The sequence below is a fragment of the Anas platyrhynchos genome, chromosome 35 (genome assembly GCF_047663525.1).
Source record: "Anas platyrhynchos isolate ZD024472 breed Pekin duck chromosome 35, IASCAAS_PekinDuck_T2T, whole genome shotgun sequence".
Taxonomy (NCBI): Eukaryota; Metazoa; Chordata; class Aves; order Anseriformes; family Anatidae; genus Anas; species Anas platyrhynchos.
The window spans coordinates 4,450,984-4,468,219 of NC_092623.1; the positions used below are offsets into that span (position 1 = coordinate 4,450,984).

At 35.1% G+C, this 17,236-nt stretch overlaps 1 long non-coding RNA gene across 3 annotated transcripts in view; it reads left to right on the forward strand.

Annotated features, from left to right (window-relative positions):
- Positions 1–7,890, forward strand: part of LOC140000935 (uncharacterized) — a 31,300-nt gene extending 23,410 nt beyond the window's left edge. For all 3 annotated transcript variants that reach the window (XR_011806129.1, XR_011806128.1, XR_011806130.1), the window contains 2 exons: positions 6,921–6,970; positions 7,540–7,890. This is a non-coding gene — a long non-coding RNA (uncharacterized lncRNA). The remainder of the gene's footprint in view (positions 1–6,920; positions 6,971–7,539) is intronic.
- The last annotated feature ends 9,346 nt before the right edge of the window (positions 7,891–17,236 follow it).

A 17,236-nucleotide genomic window follows, 5' to 3' on the forward strand; every position in this document is an offset into this window, starting at 1 on the left:
AATCCAGGTTCACAATCTATCTGATGCTTCACAAACAATGCATGGCCTTCAGTTGCCGGCCTGTTAAATTTCAAATTTCTTTTGACATTTTTACTGCTTGAAGTGGTAATGTTTCTTCACTTATCTGACTTGACTTGACACCGTGATTTTCACCTAATTGTCCTAAGGAGTCTGGTTGTCTGCATTTCACTAGGTCGCCTGCTAAACTTTCTTATCACTGTAAGCATATCTCAGTACCACATTCCCTCCTTCTAAACAATGTAACTCTGCAAAAACAACATTTCTATTCCCACAGTAGGAATGGAACACAGATGTGTTAAAACTTCAATTAAAAGCAAATTTCAAGCCTTAGGAGAGGTGATACTTTGGGATAGGGTGCATGTGTTTTTCTTTCTTTGTTTTTCATGAAAAGCAGATAAAAACACTCATATCCTTATGGACAGTACTTAATAAGTTTATCTTTTTATTTGACGTGAGGGTATGGAACTGGATTTAATTTTTTTTTTGACCCATACAAGTGACTGGAAATTTTGGTACAGTTGCCAGAGACAACATCTGATTTTTTCACTGGTCTCTATTGCAAATTATATTTCCATCAGAGTACTTTTCATGACGAATTGTTCATGAAAATGATTTCAGGAGGTAGAGCACCTGCTGAAGTCCTGCATTGCATATTAATGTAAAGGCGACAGGTCTTGCAATTCTTGTGTGATGTTCAACTCTGGCAACATGCAAACTGCTTTTTGTTAATGAATTGTGCTAAGTAATGCTTTACTCTTTTATGTATGTAATTATTAATATGTAAATTACCAATGCAGGTTGGCAGTTTGGCAGCGCAAGACCTTTTTATAGTTTGTCTTGTTTAGACTGAAGAAAATCAGAGGCAGTTATGGAAAAAAAAGGAAAATGGCTGAAATATATAGTTGCAATAGTTGTAAGCTGTGAGTAGGCATGAAACATTAGTTAAAATACATTAAATGTTTACTTAGTCAAATAGTGACTTCAGTCATGCAACAGAATGGTTCCCTGCTAGTTCAATAAATCTAATGAGGCAAAGCAGTACCTTTCCTGATGTTACTGGTTTACAGCCATTCAAAGGATACTACAGTGAGCAAATGGCTACTTCATTTCTTGATGCCAAGGACATTTAGCATAGCTAATGAGGGACCAAGACAAAAAAGGCTGTAAATTATTTTTGACGATTGGAGCTCCTGGATTAGTGAAAAACTAAGAGTTAAATCTCGGTGTCTGTTGCAGGAAATCTGTGCTTTTGGGTCTGTTCTTGTTTTAAATATTTATTGCCATATGAAATCAGGCTATGTCTAGCAAAAACATTGGAAGACTTGCAGAGAAGCAGGATCCAGAAAGATTAAAAATTTGGGCAAGTGCTTGGGTTATTGAAAGACCAAAGCAAATTTTGTCTGTAGACTTTCAGACTTTGGAAAGAGTTCAGTTACTTTTTGTTTGTGATTGCTATTTTCTGTCTCTTAATGAAATAAAATAGAAATCCATGTGTTCATATGAGATGTTAATTTGCATGTAATTATGAGAAATAATGATTCAGAACACTTCGAATCAAAAACAGTGATAGGATTCAAGTTTCCATAAAAATATCATCTTTAAGTGGTAGTTTTAATTCCAGGTTCTTTGCATTTCAATATGAAATATAAGACTTTACATCAGAGATTTTACATTACTTTACAAGCTATGTAATAAGTTGTAATAAAAACTTCCCATTTAAAAAAAAAAAAAAGAAAGAAAAAAAAGAAAAAATAAAGATAACCAGCTGATGCATTGCCTGAGTACATATTTTCTCAGCCATTTGCCTCATTTTATGTACAGCTTAATATGTATTTTCTCTCTACTTTGTCTATAAATATATATTTTCATATCCATAAGAATATACTCATGTTCTTAGTAAATGAAGGCATGCTTTCAATAAATTGAATGTCCAGCTGGCTGAAGATTTAAACAGAAAAAGGATACAAGAAGATATTTGGTAGATAAACATGTTCTTGTTTAGTCTTTTTTGATACTGACTGTAGAACTCTGAGTGCTTGCTTATGCTAGCTTTGGGCTGTTCTTCAAAAAGTCAATCAGCACAGTCTAGATGGTGGCTTTGATCTTTGTTTTTATATTTGTTTTAAGAGACTAAAAGACACGAAATTTGTGATTACATGGTTTGTGAGATCATCCCCCCCTCCACACATTATCCACAGATGGTTTAAGGGGACTAAAGAAAGGCTGCCCGCCTGAGGTTTTGACATCTTCATTATAGTCCCAGCAGGCTACTTTATAAACATCAGCATTTTTGCAGTTGTTCTTGCAGGTGCTTAAAGGAGATTGTGGCCTTTCACCTAGCATAATCAGCTTCCTTTTATTTCACATTTACTATTCCTTTGCATAGCCTTATTGTTTTTACACAGTGCTCTTAAAGGAAAACTTAACGAATTATTCCAACACCTGCTTGCCACAAGGCAAACACTGATCTTCATGTTAGTCCTATGAGAGCTTACCACAGCCTCCCTAAGGCACATTTATCATGCAACTAGACGTCATCAGTCTCTGAAGGAATGTGATAGTGACTTGCTTACTTTCACATCGTGTGTCATCTGCACTGTGCAAAATTTACATTTCTAAACTTTGTATTTTATAGTTCAGTAAATAATAAAACCAAATTTTACAGACTTTTGGCAGAATATTTCTTAGGTCCAAATCCTTACATTTTAAATCACCTAAATTATGCTTGCTGCATTTGTCTGTTGCTTTTATGCATATCATTTTCCCATGTTTCTAGTTATGCTTCTCTATGCTTTGGATAAGTGGATAAGTATGATAATCAAAGTTTGTTTATAATTTAAAATATTTATCAGCATGAAGAGTGATGCAATCCATTTTTTCCAGATGTGCCAACCTATGCAAAATAATTCTGTTGATCAGTGAGGATTCCTGATTATGTTCAGTGAAGGAAGATAAATGAGAAAATGCTGATTCTTGGATCACTTCTGATTCAGAGATAATAAAAGACTTTTGAAACTTTTTTGTCTGTATAGCGACTGATTCATAGGCAGCCCTGTAATAAAACAGCAAGACCTTACCATCTCATGGGTGTTTTTTTTTTAGCTGTATAGATGAAATATGCTTATGTGGTTTCAAATAAATAGGCAATTGTCTCCACTAGAACTTGCAATGACTTGAACCTCTCTGTAGAGTCTCAGTAGGGAAGACAGATTTTGAAATGTAAATAATCAAGCAGGAGATCGGGTTTGATTTCACAAGCCAGTATTGTGGTCTCTGTGTTTGTAAGTAGTGTATTTGTTAAATGGTAAAATTAAATGCTTGGTTAGTTTGTTTTGTTGTATTAGAGAGCATGAACAGAACAACTGAGGCAGGTTTTGCTCTGTTTCTGCGTATGAGACAATTATAGCAATTTGTAAGAAATGTCAAGCTTGAAAGTGTTTGCTTACTTGTTAATAGCAGGTGATGCTCGTAAGTTATGCATCCTAGAAAAGGTGGATAACACTGTTGCACACTGTATTGGGGGGGTGGGGTGAGAGAGCGGTTGTGGTGTTTGGCTGCCTAGCACAGTAGAACCACCACACACACACAGATTTAAGGTTGCATGATAAAGTGGGCTTCTTTATCTAGCTGTCTCTGAGCATACATATTTTAACACATAAACATGCTTTTCCATGAGAGTCATCAGGGGTTACAGGTGATTTCAAGGAACTCAGAAATGTGCTGTATGAGAATAACGCCAGAGGGATCATTCTGTTCAGAGAAAACTTAAGAGCAGGAGGTCTGGAATTTAATCCCTAACTAGAAAGTAGAAAATAAAACATTAGATACTGCAGACTGTAGGTCAACTTTTGTACAGCAAGAACAAGAAAGGTGGATGGCTTGAGAACTTCATTTTTAGCGACAGACTTGTCTAATCAAGAAGTCAACAAAGTGACAAAAATAGGAAAAATAGAACAAATGGAATGTACTTAAAATAACATGATTTTGAGAACAGCAACAACAAAAAAACACAAAACAAAACACAAAAATGTGAAAGAAATTATTTAATTCCCAGTGCTAGAATAATATACAAGAATTAGATTTGTTTATTTATCTGCTTAATAACAAACTAACTAGAGAAAAAAACTAACTGAGAGAAGGAATGTTTAGCAAATTTGTTTCTCTGATGAATGAACAGGGCTATAGCCCTGGTAATGGAAGTGCTCAGCATTGCTTTTTTTCAAAGTTCAGCTTTGAATTTTAACTGAATTACTCTGGCCAAGCCCCCAGATAGTTGATCCCCAGTGTCTCAAAAGCTACAAATGAACATGATCAGAGATCTAGAAATCTTTATCTGCTAGGTACAAGTGAATGAATTGCAGCTGCTTAGTCCAAGAAGTTTAGAAAAACTCTGAATATTTAGAAACATAGATATTTGACCATAAAAAAGTCTGCTACACAGAGAAAGGTGTCCATTTCAGATTTGGGCAATGTATTTTAAGATATGTAACAGATATAAACTGAAAGAAAGAACTTCAGACAACACTTCAGGAGAAAAAAAATATATATATAAAAATAATGGAATCAGACAGGAATGGGCTACATGTGTCCATGAGTTTTTAGAGTTTTTCCTACCAGAATTCTAGAAATATCATTGTCAGGACTATCTAGAGATACAGCTTTTCCTGTCATAGTGCTGAGAAATGAAGCATGTGAAATGCTGAGGTCCCTTTTAGTGTAATGTGAATAAGTAAGTGGCCTAAACCAGAATGTTTTCTAACTAGAAAAACTTTTTTTTTTCCCTTGAAACAAAATTGTTTCCATCTTTGTGAAGCCATAGGAATAATAATAATAATAAACGAAAAAAAATCAAAAATTCAAAAAATTCAAAAGTTCAAATTGTAGTATACCAATATTGGATGTGTAATTCCCCAAACTCAGTCATATCATTTGAACCCAGGACAGTGTAGCAAACTAAGTGAGTTGATTCTTGTGAATTGTTTGTTCATTGTTTGATTTGTTGGTTATTTTTTAAAATGACTTCAAGCTTTGGAAGTCAAGATTAGAGTCTTGGTTAAGTTATGAAAACAGGTTTCAAAAGTGATTTGAGAGGAAGTGCAAGTGTGGTCATGACAAGTTGCAAATTTTATTTTTATTTTTATTTTTATTTTTATTTTTATTTTTATTTTTATTTTTATTTTTATTTTTATTTTTTTTATTCATCTTGCTTTATTAAATGTTTCATTTTCTTGCTTGAATTCATGTCTGTGTGCAATAATATCACAACATAATTCAGTTGTAAATTTAAGTAGTTTCATGTTACTGCTGTCCTTGTATTTTATGTAACAACTCCCTCTTTGCTAAGAAGGTTGTTGAATTAAAAACATTAACAACAGAGAAATGACACACGTCCACATTGCAAAAAGTAAAGAATATCTGTAGAAATCCTGAACTTGAGTTGTTTGTCCTGTACCCATACCATGAGTGACAAAAGAAAATATGCCATTCAATATGCAGAATTCAAGAATGGCTGACCCTTTGTGTAAATAGGACCTCTTTATTCAGGCCTCCAGAAATGTAAATACACTTAACCATGAGCAGAAAATAGATTTGCTATTCTGAAGTTTGAAGTGGCCTTTAGCATATCCCTCACATTGTTGAATTTTAGTTATTAGCTATAAAATTTAAGCTTTGTAGCATGATTAACACAAAAGGTGCCATCTACTGCAAGGCATAAAACTAATTCCTAGTTGCTGCCATGATAGAATAAGGGATGATAGAATAAGGGATTGATCAGTGAGATTCTTGAAGACAAGTACTGTGGGAAGTATTATTTTTTCATGCATATACGTGTTTGTACATGCACACACACACAAATTTATCATGAAAGGATGCTTATATTTTCTGAAGCAAAGGATTGTTTGGAAGTATTTATTTTCTCTTAAAAAAAAAGCTCAATATGAATTTGAAATGGCTGTATAACTGGCATAATTCAGCAGTAGTCTCAGTTTTAAGAGAATATAATTCTTGCCTTTAAGAATATAATTACATTTTCAGTCAAAATAAAACTGAGTGCATGTGTAGAGTTTAGAAACAAACAATTTTGTTTTAAAATCTTTATTATGAAAGCTTTGTTAGCAGCTTCCTGGTTGAAATTGTAGCAATATTTTCAATTAAAACAGGATTCAAATCTTACTGTTTCATGCTTCAATGACATTTGACAGGAAATCCAAAGTTCCAACATGCTAGATCTTCAGAAGTGTAATGTATTTTCCAGTTAAATTTATTTTTAGTAAACTATTTTCTCTATTAGAAGAAAAAAAATTCTTCTGTAGAAGTTCACAGTGAACTCATTTGTGGATTTGTGGAGGTCTGGCATAAAATCTCATGCATATCCGTATTCATGTATTTCAGGTAATCACAAAACAAGCTATAACCACATTAATAAGCCAGTAGCCATTACTTTGCATGTGCAGAACCTTTTAGAAAGGTCTTTGGAGAAAGGTGTTGCTAAGGCCTTCCCTTCTGCCCACTGCCAGGACCACAGCTGCAGAGATGTCTCAGATGGTTTCCAGGAGGCTGGCCCTGGAACAGTGCTCTCCTGCTTTTGCAGGATGCTCTTTTCTAAGCCAATTTAAAATGTGGCTACAACCTTTTCTGCTGAGAGTTCGAGACATCATCCTCTTTTGCTTCTTAGTCTCTTATACCAGGTAGCCTATAATTCCCTGGAAATGGGAGTAATAACTCTCTTCATGGCAGACTAGCTGAGATTTACTCAGACCCTGCTGTTTGAACAGCTACTGAGGCCTCCCACAGTGTGAAAAGTGCATCTCTGCTTGCACAGTGTGTGACTGCCATTTGTGTTTCCATCCATGTTTTATCCTCTTCTTTCTTCACTTATGGCCTCTGTTGCTTTACAGACTTGGGAGAAGATGGCAAGAATAGTTAAAAGAAGGGAATTTCAGGCAAGGTAAGTTGTATTTATTAACTCAGAGGAATGCTGCGTTTCTTAAAAGAAGAGCATTAGTTACTGCTTTCACAAGGGATGGCCTAGCAATTGCACCAGCGTCCTATGCCAGGCAATAAGACCTTCAGAAAGGACAGTTTCTGAGACAAATTGGGAGGTGTAGGAAGACACTAGCTCAGTATTTGTAAATCGTTGTACTCAGACTAGTTGTTCACTGGGGAAAATACTGAGTAGAACCGAAAGACAAGGATTAGATTGCCTTCTGCTTCCAAGACTGCAAGTAATAATGTCATTAAATGGACTTGTGAGGAAAAGTTGATGTTAAGTTACATAACAAGGTTCAGGTAAAGCTTTCCACAAGAAGTTTATAGAAAAGAATATGCTAAGCAGATGCTGTTAGTATGAAGTATTAGTTGTGGTGGTGATGGGTGAAGATTCGTGAAGAATGACTGAGAGAAATGAAGCAGAAACAAAGCTTATTTTTATATTGATGACTACAAATATTTAATGATTGTTATTCCATTCCTTCCCCAAAATGTTTTCAAAAAACTAAAGCAAGCTATGGTTCTCAGTTTCTTCTAGATGATGATGATGATTTGATGAGGAGAGCCAAAACTTTTAAGATTTTGACTTTAAATCAAAGATCAAGAAACTTCCTGGAAATGAAGAAAAAGGAGGAGGAAAACTAAGAGATATTAAGAGACACAAAATGCAACAGGGAAAGATATATTGAATTTTCTGTGCAAGCATAAATTCCTCCTAATTAATGTAAATGTATTAGAAAACGCACTAAGCAACAGTATTTGTATAATAAATACTGCTATTCTTAAGCATTTTTGTTAATAACAGAAGTAAAACAAAATTCTGTGGTAACAGAGTAGAAGAAATGAAGCTACAGAAATAATAAATTTCCCTTTTAATTAGTTATACATGTATTGGTGTGGAGTAAAGAAGAGAGCATTGCAAGTTGGATTTTTTTTTCCCATAACTTTATCATTTCGGTTTATAACTGAAGGCATATGTCCTTTACGCACCGGCTTCCTCTTTTGTGTGTTCTGTGTTACTATGTTGCTGTTTTTAAAATGAAGGTATGTTTATCTGGAAATGCTTGAAAAGTAACAGTACCTTTGAATAAAATTGAGTAGTATATTCCAGGGGAATTTTCTTCAACAGTACAAAGAGACTGTTTCCAGCAAAAAAAGTTGAGAAATGAGATTGAACTATCATGTCAGTTGATGTCTGTGCAGAGTGAATCTGCTTATTCTGTGTAAATGACTGCAGAGGTAAGGTTTTCCAAGTTAGGACAGCATGATAGAATCAAACTCTTTTCAGCTGATGGGGTAATATAAAAACAAAAGCCTACCTCATTCAGATTAGTTTTAAAAGATAAAGCTTGAAGTGCACAATTGTAGAGCAGATTCTCACTGTCTAATTCAGTGGTGAAATCACAAGACTAGCATGTTGGGACTTCCCAATTATCTTTCCACATGCACCTTGTCATGGCCAGCCTAGGTGGCAGTTCCATGAGCAACTCTGCCTTTGGAGCCAGCTGGGGAAGTGTCCTGAGAAGGGACTGTGCAGATAAGATGCTTCATCTTCTGGCATGCTGTGGTACAGAGTTTCCTGTTACACATTCACCATACATGCTCAGTGCATACTGTTAACAAGATTTAGAGATTTCAGTACCTACAAAGTGCCTACACTTTATTTTATGTAATAAATTTATCTAGCAATAGCTCTGATTTGGTAAAGTGTTTATATTTAATTAGTATTAATTAATATAAACTAGATTATTTTTAAAATGTACATTATAATTGAAGTAGATGGGAAAGTATGTAACAGTGAAATCTTGTGACATTCTCTTGACAGAGCAGTGAACTTTTTCATGATTTGCTGAATCATCGTATTTTCAGTTCTGTCCTGACACAGCAATATTCTGAGGCTGATTATCATTACAGCTACTGCTGGTAAGCACAGACTTGGAACTTGTGGTTCTGTGGCATAGATGACTGCGGGAGTGATATGAAGGACCTGTTCCCTTTTTGTTGCTCATTTCTAGTAATTATGGCTCAAAAAAAATTCTGTTCTTTCCAACAGGAAAAAAGACAGATGTACCCTTCATTCCTTTTCATTCCTTTTCAGTGATATCTAAAAAGAAATTCAGTACTCTGCAGTAAAGTGACTGTGGACTGTTACTGTTTTGTCAAGTTCTAGTAATTCTTTGGCTTGACCCTTTCAAATATTCATAATAAGTGTTTTTGTTTGTTTGTTTGGTAGTTATTATTTTGCATATACATGTATGTTGATGTTTTATTTTTTAAATATCAGGAAAGCATATAAGTTTTTGGTCGTATTCCTGTTTCAGCTTTTTGCATTTTACAAGGTGAAGGTGAAACTTTAGTAAGGTAGAACACACTTTGATTTAGAAGATATCTAGGTTCTACAAAATGCATAGTGTCTGTTTATTGAAAGATGGAGTGTAAGCCTTCATTTTGCTTCCAGCTGTCTTATGATGAGACTGTCTTCAAAACAGTGATTTGCTGGCTGAGCTGACAGGAGACATAAACATGCATAATTATTAATGAATAATTAATAGAGATAAATGCACACATAATTATCTGTAATCTGTTCTTTGAACATGGATCCTGCTTATAACTGAAAATAACCACCCACCTTCCCTAGAGTGTCATAATCAGTTATTTATGGTGCTAGTAGAGAAGGACATACAGTGCCTTGGGTTATAGTAACACTTATAGCGGGTGGCTGTGATATAATATTTATTAGTACCTTGTGATTTTCACTGTGACAGAGAGGAAATTCAAATGGGTCTCTTAATACTTTCTGGATTACCCAATATTCCAGAGGTAGTGGGGATGGAGAGGTGTCATAAAATATGATTATTCCTATCCAGGTTACTCTACAAGCTGTATCATATAGCTCTGTTGTTAACATTTTATCAGCTACTGTGGCCTTAAAACTAAAAATTCACATCAAAGCACTGGTTGCATATACTATCTCCTGTGAATTTTTATTTAACTTTTTTTGTTGCTATTGGCTTGATGGCTTATGTTTATACCAAAGTGTTACTGCTATAGGTGTCAAACAGCACACTGCAGTTGGCCCTTTCTAACACAAGAGAGTATGCTGGCTTCTTCTTCAGAAGAAGCGTTTCCATGAAGCAAGTCAGTAAATGTCCAGATCAGAACTTTGCCCTCTTGCTAATTGTGCATACAGACTTATCCATCCAGACCAGTTTACGTAGCAATTTTCAAAGATTTCTGCTGGTTTCTTTTAGTTACAGATTTTATTTTCATTGTAGCTGATTATTCTAATCATAAAAACTTCCTATTGCTTTTTCTCCATACACATATTCAGTCTGAAACATAATGCTTTTTCCATATTAATGCATTAATTTCTATATTAATGCATAAATGTCTTGAACAGCTGAATATATAAATAAAAAAAAAACATTTTTTTTTTCTCCCTAAGAATGACTTTGGAAATGAAAAAGTGACTAATACTCAGATTCAAGATTGCCAGCTAAAGAAAGCTCAATTATCTCTACCTCTCTGACAGAAGCCATTTTAAACTGATCAGTGTGAATGCCGACATCCAAATGTACTCATTTAAAACATCTACTTGTTCATCCTAAAACTATATTTAAACTTTTTGTTTTGTGTATTATACTAGTAGTTCTAGTGATCTTACAGATTTTTGTTTGTTTGTTTATTTACTTTTTTGCTCCTCAGCTGTATGTGTATTAAATATCTGGAATTGTCAGACAAAATTTTCCGATTAAATTCAATGCAAAGACTAAGCAAGTAGGATCACAATTTAGTGTTTTTATCTCTAAAACAAAGAAACTTTCTCCTCTGTAAATATGTAAGTATAATGATTCATATGGGAATGACATCCATTATCTTAGTCAACATTTCATATATGACAGAAGAACAAAATTATTATCAAGGCTAATTGCTTTTTATTTAAAGAGATACACCTAAATATTTATATCAGTACTTACCTCCTGATTCTCTGCTGTTGTTTTATAAATGTATGTAGTTATGAAAACAACAAATAAAGCTGTTTTCTAGAATATATACAATCATAAGTGCGTAATTCCCAGTATACTATAAAGTCTTTTAATTTTGTTTTATTGTTGTCAAATACCACATATGTTTTGAAATCCAATAGTAGAAATGTCAAATTCTAAAGCAACTTTGCAAATTCATGGTTTCACTTTTGGTTTGTTTTACTGGGGTACCCTAATATTTCTTTTAACTAAATGAAGAATCTATTTATCAAAATACATACACTAGCTGAAGGATACCTTACATAAATACTAATGGCATCTGAGAGGGCTTTTTTTTTTTGCCTATGTTATTGTTGCTTTGTTTAAATTAGTCAGAGCTATTTAAATTATTTTGAACTGGTAGTAGCATAAAATAGGCCATAACTTGAACGAGTGTGTGCTATGGCAAAATCACAGCCTTTGAAGACTGTGACACATTTTTTCAGCATATACATCCATCTGGAAAACTGGGGTCAATCCTTTATGAATTATAAATGAAAGCAGCTTTAAGTTTGTACAAGATCTACAGCTGTACTGAACGGAAGTTAAATCACTCTCACTGATCTGAAGGAGCCTTGCAGATGGTTTATGCCATCCTGCTATAAACAAAATCTTGTTTTTCATCCAGGAGGAAAAAAGTCAAGCTGTTTTCTTTGTAAACAGATGGAATCAGTTCAGTAAGGTTGGAAGCAACCAACCGCTTAGTTCTACCTCTGCAACAGAAGATTGGAAAAGAAAAAAATTGTAATCTAGGCTTCTCAACAAATAGGCATGTACTTAAACTTTTTCTTTAAAACAAATCTGCTAAATTTAGGTGTAAATGTAAGGAGAAAATAGTTTCTAATGTGCAATATTCAAAATCTTCTGTGCCTGCCATAGCTGTCGATAATATGTCTTAGAACCTTTTAAGCTTATGTACAGGTCACACACAATTAATTATAACAGTGCAAAATGAATCCTGAGTAAAGGATATTAAACTTTTGAAATGTGCTTCTTTGAAACTGTACCTGAAGCAGGTGCTGCTTGTAAAGCTATGTGTAGTATCACAGGTGAATGATCAGTTGTGGGACTGAAATTTATCAATTTCAGCATTAGTTTGAGCAGCCAGGCCTTTTGTAAATTCTACTTTCCAATGTTTTGGGGTACTTTGTGCCGCTTAAAAATCAGAACCATCTGTCATTTAGTTCCTTTGTCTGTGATCTCTGTAAATTGTTAGTGGTTTCTTTCTTAATGATGAAGATGAAAACCAAAAAAATCCTCTTTCATATAGTCATGCAAATGCTTATTCTGGTCATAGACAGTGATAGGAGAAAGCCACAAAAACATCTACAAAGCCAACACCTACCTACAAGCTATTGTCTGTTGCCTTAGTGCACAGTTGATCACTTATAGTAAACAGTTACTTTGATCTCTCCGACAAATAGAAGATTATCCAAAATTCCTGCCAAATTGGACTTATTTTTTTCTTCTCTACTTTATCTCACATCTCATAGAGTTGCAGACTATTTTAGTTTGGAAGTGACCTCTAGCAGTCATCTTGCCCAACCTGCTGTTCAAGCAGTGCCGGCCACAGCAGGCTGCCCAGGACCATGCCCAGTCAGCTTTTGAAGATCTCCAAGGAAGGAGACCACACAACCTCTCAGGACAACCTGTGCCAGTGCTCTGTCACCTGTACAGCAGAGGGGGAATATTACTTTTGGCCTGCACCAGCCTTGTCCCTAAGTTTGACTGTTTTCCTCTGAAAATTAGTGTGTCATTCAAAAATATATAACTTGCTTCATTTACAGTGACAGTCAGTAGATAGAGAACACGTGATGCTGAACAGAAAGTAAAGAAGCAACAGCATGTAGGTATTATGTCAGTGTCACAAGGGAGCAGATAATGCAGGAAACTGGGAGGACAGTGTACAAAGAATTTTCCATGCAGATTTTTTTCTGTATACCTGGGCAGCTGGTTTGAGGACCCTTCCAGAAAATTGGCTAGGTCCATGCAAAATGGAACCTCAAAACAGTAATCAATACACAGGTTGTTCATGTTTTCTAAAATGTGTATGAAGGTTTGAAAGCTTGCAGTAAAATAGCCATCTTGATGGGGTTATTTATGGTTTTAAGCACAGCTTCAGATGTAGCTGAGGGAAGGAGATAAGGTGGTGTGAATTTTATATCCACCCTGAAGCTGAGTGCAAACCTTTGCAGAGAAAATTTTGTAGAAAATAGAGGGAGAACAGCAGCATAAATTTTAAAGCCCTTTTAAAATCAACTGGATAATCCATTATGTTTGTATGGGTACTGAGCCAGGACATGGCCTTTCTGTTTCAGAATAATTGGCTCTATTTTTCCGTAGTGTTTTGAGAGATATATAAATACATTTTTGGAAGTGAATGCAGCTGAGGGGAACCTTCATCTTCTCTACTCAAACTATAGCAGGAACTTGGCAGCGCATGCTCCAGATGCTGTGCATCAGTATCACTTGTAACATCAAGGAATAAGTGAACCCTTGATGCCCATCACTTCTATTTTCTGACAGTGTCTGTTCTTTTTTTTTTTTTTTATGCATGTGTAGCACTTGATTTTATTTTGTTTTACAATTGTTATGGCTGCTCTGCCATGTACTGTAGCTGGCTAGTAATCAATCATATACATGTAATCTTCTGTTTTCTTTCCAGCAGCAGTTCAGCAGGTTTTTGTTGTTGTTGTTGTTTTGATTTATTTATTTTTTTTAACTATTTCCTTTCAACTACGTGTGCAGTTTCTGTTAGCAAAAATAAATCAAAGTAGGCCTCAACACTTCCAACTTCAAAGGCAAGAACTATATTTATTAGACTGGCTTTCTGATCTCTGTCTATGAACCCCTGGAAATGTGTTTGATATGCAAGCTAATAGGGTAGTGTTGGTTGCCGAGTTCAAAGCTCGTGTTTATGATTGTCAAGGGTTGGCTCATATATTTTGTCTTTCCAGCTGAAGGAAGAGTGTATATTTAGTTGTAGTTTGTACCACTGGAAGATCATCTGAGTTGCTTCTCGAACAGATCTGTTTTTATCTTGTCATTGGCTTCTCATTGTGCTGAGCTGAGACAAGTATCAACAGCCAGTGCTTATCAGTTGTGATCAGATAGAATAGACTGGCTTCAAAACGGAGTTTGTGGTAGTAAGAGGAAGAGTTGTGGGCGTGGTAGAGGCTAGAGATGGACATAATAGGAAAGAAGTGATGAAGATGGCTTTGTGAAATATAGTCATAACATTTTTGGTGAGCACAAGCTGAAAGACTCTTTTGTATCCAGTCTCACCTGCTATTCTGTGATTCAAGGATCATTGTTCCATTGAGATTACATGGACATTTTTGAGAACTGAAGATAGATGCTATGATACATCTGAGGCTAAGACCATTGATGACAGAATGATTCCATCTGAAGAAAATTCCTATTGCATCATTTTGAAATATTACATGATGCAGGGCAAAGTCAAGTGCTTTAGGCCAGTGTCATCTCCTTCCTTCTCTACCCATGGAAAAGAATAAATTAATTTTTGTTTGGGATACAGCAGATAAAATATCTTAAAATCCATGTTGTATCAAATTCTGTGCAGGAGTAGAGAAAAATGATGCATTTTGAAAATGAAGAGAGGAAATAATATGTATCCAAACATCATATGTTAGAATACAAAAGCACTGAGAACTGCCTTTATATACTGTTAGAAGTCTTCAACTCTTCAGAGTCTGTCCCTGTGGTCTTGCTGTAACACCAATTCAAGGCACAATACAGGAACTTCTATATTTCCATCACATCAATATGTGTGCTCCTACAGTCCATTTCCATAGTACCAAACCTGTAAGTGGAAAAAATTATGTCTTTGCTGGGAATGTTTGCTTGGACTTGTACAAAACAGAAATCAGAATTATATAATTTGGTCTCTGAAGGACATCTTGTTAACTGTCATATTCAAAGCCAGATCAGTTTAGATTGGCTTGTTAAGTGAATTGTCCAGTCAAGTTTTAATATCTCCAGGGATGGACATATCATGAATATATGTTTCCTCAGAGCGGTTGACTCTTTTTCCAGTTCTTGTTATCTGAGTTGAAAATGATGATTACCAAATATACATATAGCTAGTGGAAGCTGCTATTGTGACTGTCCCAAATTAAAATACTAATTTGTCACATTCCATAGCAGGGCTAGTAGTATAGAAGTATACAGTTGTATTAGCAGAGATTAAGACAGCTAGCAGGCAAGAATCCGTGAAGACTTCAAGTATTTTAACGTAGTTTCCACAATTTGGAAAGGGTTTTCAGTTATCTGAAAGGTTAGTGACTGCAGCATAAGTGCACTGATAATTTTCAATAAAATTTATTTATTTTTTCTGTATTCTGCCCCAAACCAAAGATTGCACTAGCCCCTTTAGAAGGTTAGCTGGGAAGTTCAGATGCAATCATTTGATCATGTTAAATACCATTATTTTGACCACCTTCTGCTGTCAGACTTTTGAGAAGAGGAAAAATTGAAACAGAATATGAGTTTATGACGTTTCATATTCTGCTGTTTAAGTCTAGCCTGGCAAATATCCACACAGTCCATATTGGACATTGAGAGTCAGCAAACAATCTACTTTGGTTGTGAAGGTGAGGCTGAATTCTTATGTGCTTCATCTTTTTTTATTCCTGTTATACAAAGGATGAACTTACACAAGAAATCAGTAGAAGAATCAATCAAGTCATTGGTTCTGTATCCAAAAGAATTCAACAAGTAAAAAGTCTGTAAAATGAAATCTTTGTCAAAGGCTGAGGGTGGAAAAACTTGTTAGATGCTCTAAAATGATATGGGGCTGCTTATTGTTGAATGTAACAAAACTGCACTCCAATCTGTTCTTCTGTACTCTGAAGATTTAGAACAGTAATTTATTTCTGTAGGATAAAATACCTCATAATCTGCATAGACCAATATGAAACCTGGTGCCATAGGCCTGTATCTTAGCCAAGTTTGCTCTTCTACAGTGGAGGTCTAGGGTAGATACTGTCCTCAATCTACTTGCATAGATTATCTATCAGAAAACAATCCAGGTCACTTCATTGCACACATTACATTTTGTTTTGTTTCGTTTTGCTTCTTAATAAAAGTAGTTGGTAACTAATTACTCATGAAATAGACAGGCAGGTAGATTAATTTTTGAAGTCAGAATGACTTCAGTGTGCTGAAGTGCACTAGAAAATCGAGGTACCAGCTTGTTTAAATGAAGCAAACACTGACAAATAGAAAAACCTTTTTAAGTATGGGTAGGACTAAGGGAAGATTCTTTCAAGAAACATGCTTAAAAATGATTGCAAAAACAAACAAACAACAACAAAAAAGCAAACAACAAAAAACCCATCCTGTTCACAATTTTATGTTTGACTTTTACACATCATTAAAAATTTTCCACTTGAAAGATGAGAAGTGTCAAATTAAACCATAACAGTCTGCAAGTACATAAATACTGAATCCGTATGTGCAGATACAACAAATACATTAAAAAATACACAACTTCAGAAACTTGTAAAATCTGTGGTTGTTTTTGTTTTTATGGCCCAGGCTTAGTTTGTACGGGAAAGGAGAAGCCATTTTTCTCTGTCCATTATTTACCTCCTAAAAGAAAGAGAAGAGATACATGGTTTGGGGGTACTGTAAATACGGTAAGAAATTACTACATTCTAAACAAATCAAACGGCTTCTGTGCAGAACTAACTCACTAATCTGACTAGTCCTGTGAGGTGCCTCAAAATAGCAAAGCTTTTTCAGCCTGTTTCATTTTCATGACAGATTTTGTGCTTCAAATACCTTCCTATACTTCACACTTCACAGATTTTGCAGAACTTTGCACCTTCTTCAGGCATTGAAGAAGCAGGTACAATTCGTTCCCTTTTAGATATTTCTTGGCTTTAACTAGCTATTGAAGACAGATTCTGTAAACAGTGTGGGCATGAAGAAGGAAAGGGCTTAAAGAAGGCAGGGCAGGGAGGAAGAGAGTAATGGTTCTGGAAATGCTTCCTTGTATGATGACAGCAGCTTCCTTTCTGTAACTGCCATATTAATCATAAGATTTAATTTAATAAAGCCTTGATAGTATATGTGGAAAAATAAGGATTACATCAGAACTTTTATTGCGGCACAAGAAGCAAGAACCTTAGCTTAGCTGGAAGGAGGGAGAGCAAAGTCTTGCTCTTCTTCTTTTG